This window comes from Elephantulus edwardii, unplaced genomic scaffold (genome assembly GCF_000299155.1).
Source record: "Elephantulus edwardii isolate Elephantulus edwardi_28Jun2011 unplaced genomic scaffold, EleEdw1.0 scaffold00090, whole genome shotgun sequence".
Taxonomy (NCBI): Eukaryota; Metazoa; Chordata; class Mammalia; order Macroscelidea; family Macroscelididae; genus Elephantulus; species Elephantulus edwardii.
This window is the reverse complement of record NW_006399840.1, coordinates 4,799,920-4,805,340: the sequence shown is the minus strand read 5'-3', so window position 1 is coordinate 4,805,340 and position 5,421 is coordinate 4,799,920.

Genomic DNA, 5,421 nt, shown 5'->3' with positions numbered 1-5,421 from the left:
AGGTTGTTTCCAACTCCTTGCTATTGTGAACAAAGCTGCAATAAACATGGGTGTGCATATATCTGCTTGGGTGGCAGTTATGGTCTCTTTGGGGTTTATTTCCAGTATGGTATCCCTATTTGCAACTTTTTGAGAAATCACCACACCACCTTCCACAGTGGTTGCACCATTTTACATTCCCACCAACAGTGAATAAGGGTTCCAGTTTCTCCACAACCTCGCCAGCATTTGTTGCTTGCTTTTCTGTTAAATTTTGCTATTCTTACTGGGATGAGATGATATCTCATAATTGTTTTGGAATGTTAATTTTTATGCTGGTTAAATCACATAATATAAAATATTGGTTGAACTTCTTTGTCATGTTCTGGGAGCCCAGTGGCATAGTGTTGGGGTGCCAACCACCGATCAGGGGTTCAACTTCACCAGCTATTCCACAGGAGGAATATTTGACTGTCTGTTGCTGTAAAGAGATCACAGGCTGGCAACCCCTATTGGTGTGCTGCTGTGTCCTGTAAGGCCGCTATGAGTCAGAACTGACTTTATGGCAGTAGGGTTAGGGTTTTTTTTTTTGTGACATTCTTTTGGTCTGAGTGTTTGTATGTTATCTATTCATTTTCTGAACATCGGTAAATATTTGGGAGGGTTAGATGAATTAGCTAACTGCTGAACTGGTTTTCAAAGGGAAATAATAGCTTAATCTAGATTGCCCCTCTGTAGTTGTGACTTTGTTGTTGTGAGGTGCTGTAGAGTTGATTTCTACTCCTAATGACCCTGAATGACGTAGAACTTCCCTGTAAGGTGGCATAGTGTGTAATGTAGAGGACTAAGCACTGGGTGGCCCAGTCTGTGAGTGGATCCATGGAAGAAAGATGGGTGGTCTCTTCTCATAAAGATTCAGAGCCTTAGGAGCAGGAATGGAGAGACTCTGTGAGTTGTAATCTGCTTCATGGTAGTGATTTCACAGGCTTTCATGAATATGTTGTTTCAAGTCGAGCACGACTCAGAGCGACCCTATGAACAAAAGGCCTAAAAGCCATCGACACTTATCAAGGTTCATAGAGTTTCCAGAGGCATGCTGTTTAGGAAGTGGATGCCATTCCTGCTTCCAAATTCATGAATATAGTTATTAGTATGATTATTGGAAGTTATTAGCAAGATGAACTAAATACAATGTAAATTAAAGAGTGAGTAAAACACAAAGAACATGCATGAAACACAATGTATATGAAGGTTTGTATTGCAAACCAGGAAAAACATGTAATAAATATTTTTTAATTTTTAAAAATAATTTTCATGAACATTTACAGAGATTTTGGATTTCCATTCATTTGTAATAAATATTTTATTTTAAAATTTTATTATTTTGTGTTTGTGTACTGTTAAATTGGATCCGACTGGTACAGGAGGAGATTGTCCTTCCTTCTCCAGGAGAGTATCTGGTGGATTTGAACTGCATGCCTCTGGGATTGCAGTGAAGCTTCTTGCCACTAGGCCATCAGAGCTCCCCGTAATAAATCTTTATAAGAGCAGATCACTAAGTCTTTCCTCCTGGGAGCCAGTGAATGGGTTAAAACCTTAGACTTTTTGGGTAGTGTCTGAGCGCTTAACTGTTTTGCCGTAGCTTCCTGTATTTGAATCTTTATGAAGCTACATCACTGATCACGGTGGGGGTGGGGAGGGGGGATAATGTGAGAAGCTGCACATTATGGTTTTTGCTGGTTAAGCAGAAACAAACAAAACCACAACCACCTAAAACATGGTTCTAAGTGCCTTCTAACAGTGGGGTATGGCTTATGCAGTGTTACTTTGCTACTTTTAATGATATTCTTAACTGGACAAGTCCACTGCAAAAGACCTCTTTAGAATCTTCAAAACAAAGGTATCACATTGAAGACTAAAGTGCTCCTGACCCCAAACCATGGTGTTTTCAGTGGCCTTATGTGCTAGACAGTGAATAAAGATACCTGAAGAAGAGTTGATGTGTTTGAATTATGTTGTTGTCTAAGAGTATAGAAAATATCATGGGCTGTTGGAAGAACAAAGAAGTGTGTCTTAGAAGAACCCCAGCCAGAATACTCTTTGAGAAGTGAGGTTAGTGAGATTTTGTCTCAGGTACTTTGACCATGTTATTGAGAATAACATGTTACTGATCCGAATCAACACCCCTTGGAAAGGGACATGATACTAAGTGCAGTAGAGGATTAGTGAAAAGAGAACTCCATGAGTACATCAGCGGGTATAAAGCACACAGAGATGGTGAGGATAGTGCAAGATTCGGCAAGATTTCGTACTGTTGTCACAGGGCTGCTATGAGCTTAGACTCGACAGCACTCAAGAACAGCATCTGTTTATTTTTTATTAGCTATCAGTTCCAAAGGTCTCTGTGTTGGAAAATCAATGACTCTTACTTCCTTAAATTCCTTCTATGAAGTGACAGGTAAACCTGGCGCCTGTTGTGTTATCTGTTTTAATTTTCACTTTTGTTACCAAAAATGTGCAAGAAAGGTGTTTAGATATGCACTAGCCTAGGTAAATATCAGTTTGGAACAGGTGGGTAGGAAAGACGGCTTGTGACATTCTTTTCTCTAGCTCCTCGTGTAACCTGCATGCAAGAGGTCAGGTCATAAAACATTTGAATGAGCTGGTGAAATGTTTTGCATTTATTTACAAGACACTTAATCACAAGATTGATCCGAATAAACACAAGATAAAGCAATGGGGAGCTTACATGGACATGTAGGGCAGTAAAAGTGGAGACTTACAGGGACATGCAGGTTTCATTGAATCTGGACGGATGACTGTTGAGACCCTGGTGCCACTTGGTGAAACAGCCATGGGCTGGTTTGATGAAGAGGCCCTTTCTTCTCCTACTTGGTCCCTGCTCAACAGCTTGGCATTTTGTTCCCCAAACCTTCTGGTTCCAGTCACCTGAAACCATTTGAATTGTATTTTACTGGAATTCTTGTCTCAGTTCTCCCTAAACTTTTTTAACCAAAACACCTGTTCCACTGAGACCTGGTAGCATAATGAATAACATGTTGGGCTGCTGGTCAGCAGTTTGAATTCACCAGTGGATCTGAGGGAGAAAGATTAGCAGTCTGGATCAGAATCTACTCTGACACAGTGGGTTTAGTGTATTGTGTTTCCTGCTGTGATGGAGTTGACTTGATTTCATTGTTTAACACATTTCTGATTTAAAACAGGGTATTCTAGATCCTTCCAGATTTTGCCACTTTCCTGATTTTATTATGATACTACTGAGAAGACTCTGGGTTGGTGGGCTTTTCCTTGTCTGTTTTTCAGTTAGTCTGGCTGTTTCTCACCTTCCCATTGAATCTCAACCCAATGATGGACAGAGCTCAAGTTTGTACCCAAATTAATCTGCCTTTTTATCTAGCAAATCAAAGATTTCATGAGGTAGGAGAGTTAAACTCTGACTATCGTGAATCTAGATTCACTGGAAAGAGTTTTCTTTTTATCAGCGAGTTCATTTTATCATTGCTATCGAGTTGAGATCAACTCCTAACCTACCCTCCAAGCTGGTTCCCAGGCTGTAAATTGCATGAGAGGAGATTGCTCATCTTTTTCTCTCTCGGGCCTCTAGGTGAATTAAAACTAACAGGGAAACAAGAACTTTGAGTCAACAGTATAGTTCACGTAACCAGAGCTCCTTTATCAGCTATTAGAAAAGCAGTGTAGTTGGATAATGTCTTACTACCACTGCTGACTGCTCTAAAAGGGATCATAATATAGAGGCCATTGGACAGAGTGGGAGAAATATGTGCAATAAAATTTAAAATAATGGAAAAAGGCCAGGGTGATAGAAGCTGGTGGAATGCTTGAGACTGTAGCCCTTAGTCACTCTTGGATTCTGAATCTAAACTCACGCCAGTAGCTCAATTTTCAGCTAAAAAATAGACACAAATGAATGGATTGAGAAGCTGTGGTATATTCACACAATGGAATACTACACAACACTGAAAAACAAAGAACTCATAAAATATTATACAACATGGATCACCCTGGAGCACATTATGTTGAATGAAAGATCTCAGTCACGAAAGGACAAATACTGCATAATGCCACTGTTATAAAATAGGACTGACATAAGGGTTGGGGGGGGGAACTAAGAAAAGAGGAGATGAATAATGAACACTGCATTTAAATAGATGAAGGAAAGAGCTGTCTAAAAGAAATATATGATTAGATGTTATTTGCATGACAGCAGTCCAGAATAAGAGATTCAAAGCAAAGTAGACCTGGGGAGGGGGGCGTAATTGTGCGACAATGAAAGAATCTTTTTAAAAAGAAAAGTGAACTGGGGGTGGGGTGGGTAGGGAGGCATGTGTGCAACAATGAATGAATGGAAATCCAAGTTTTCTATAAACTTCCATTAAAATATCAGTAAAAAAAAAAATAGACCTACAAGGTGAGCAATAATACCGTGGATTCCTTTCTTAGAACAAGCAGCCATAAGAAAGCAACAGAATGACATTTACTGGGAAAAAGACTCAGAAGGCAGGAAGGGTGGGAAAGAAGGAAGAATCCCATGGAGGAAGTAGGAAGAAGCTATTAAAATTTGGAGATTCCAGTCCCTGTCACAGGGGACTCTGGTGGCAGAGCCCATAGGGAGTTACACTGTCAACCCGAGGGCTGTGCCTCTCTGGTGATTCAGATCAACCAGCAGCTCCACAGGAGAGAGATGGATAGTTCTCCCATTACAACCATAGAGGATCAACTATGAGTCAGTTCCAACTCGATGGCAAAGAGAATCAGTGTCACTAGAACAAAATACATATAAATGGTTGAATGGAAACCCTATTTGCTCTGTAAATGTTTCTGTGGGTTTTTTTTAAACCAAAAGAATGAAGAGCAATTTTTATAAGCAATTATATTACCCAGCAGAAAGCTAGGCAGACTAGATTTAATGACTAAGTAGGAACAATTTATGTAAAAATGAATGTATTAGAATTTGAGATAAGATTTTGTTGTGATTAGACCATTTACTTTTACTGAACTGCCTTTGAAAAATATTAATGTCTTAAAACAAGTATGAGATATCATCTCACCCCAGTCAGAATAGAAAAATTTAACAGAACAGCAGGCAACAATTGCTGGCGAGGTTGTGGAGAAACTGGAATCCTTATTCACTGTTGGTGGGAGTATAAAGTGGTGCAATCACTGTGAAAAGCAGTATGGCGCTTTCTCAAAAAGTTGCAAATAGAGATATACCATTTGACCCAGCAATTCCACTAGTGGGAATATTCCCCAAAGAGACCATAACTGCCACCCAAGCAGGTATATGGATATCCATGTTTATCGCAGCTTTGTTCACAATAGCAAGGAGTTGGAAACAACCTAAGTGCCCATCAACAAATGAATGGATAGAGAAGCTGTGGTATATTCACACAATGAAATACT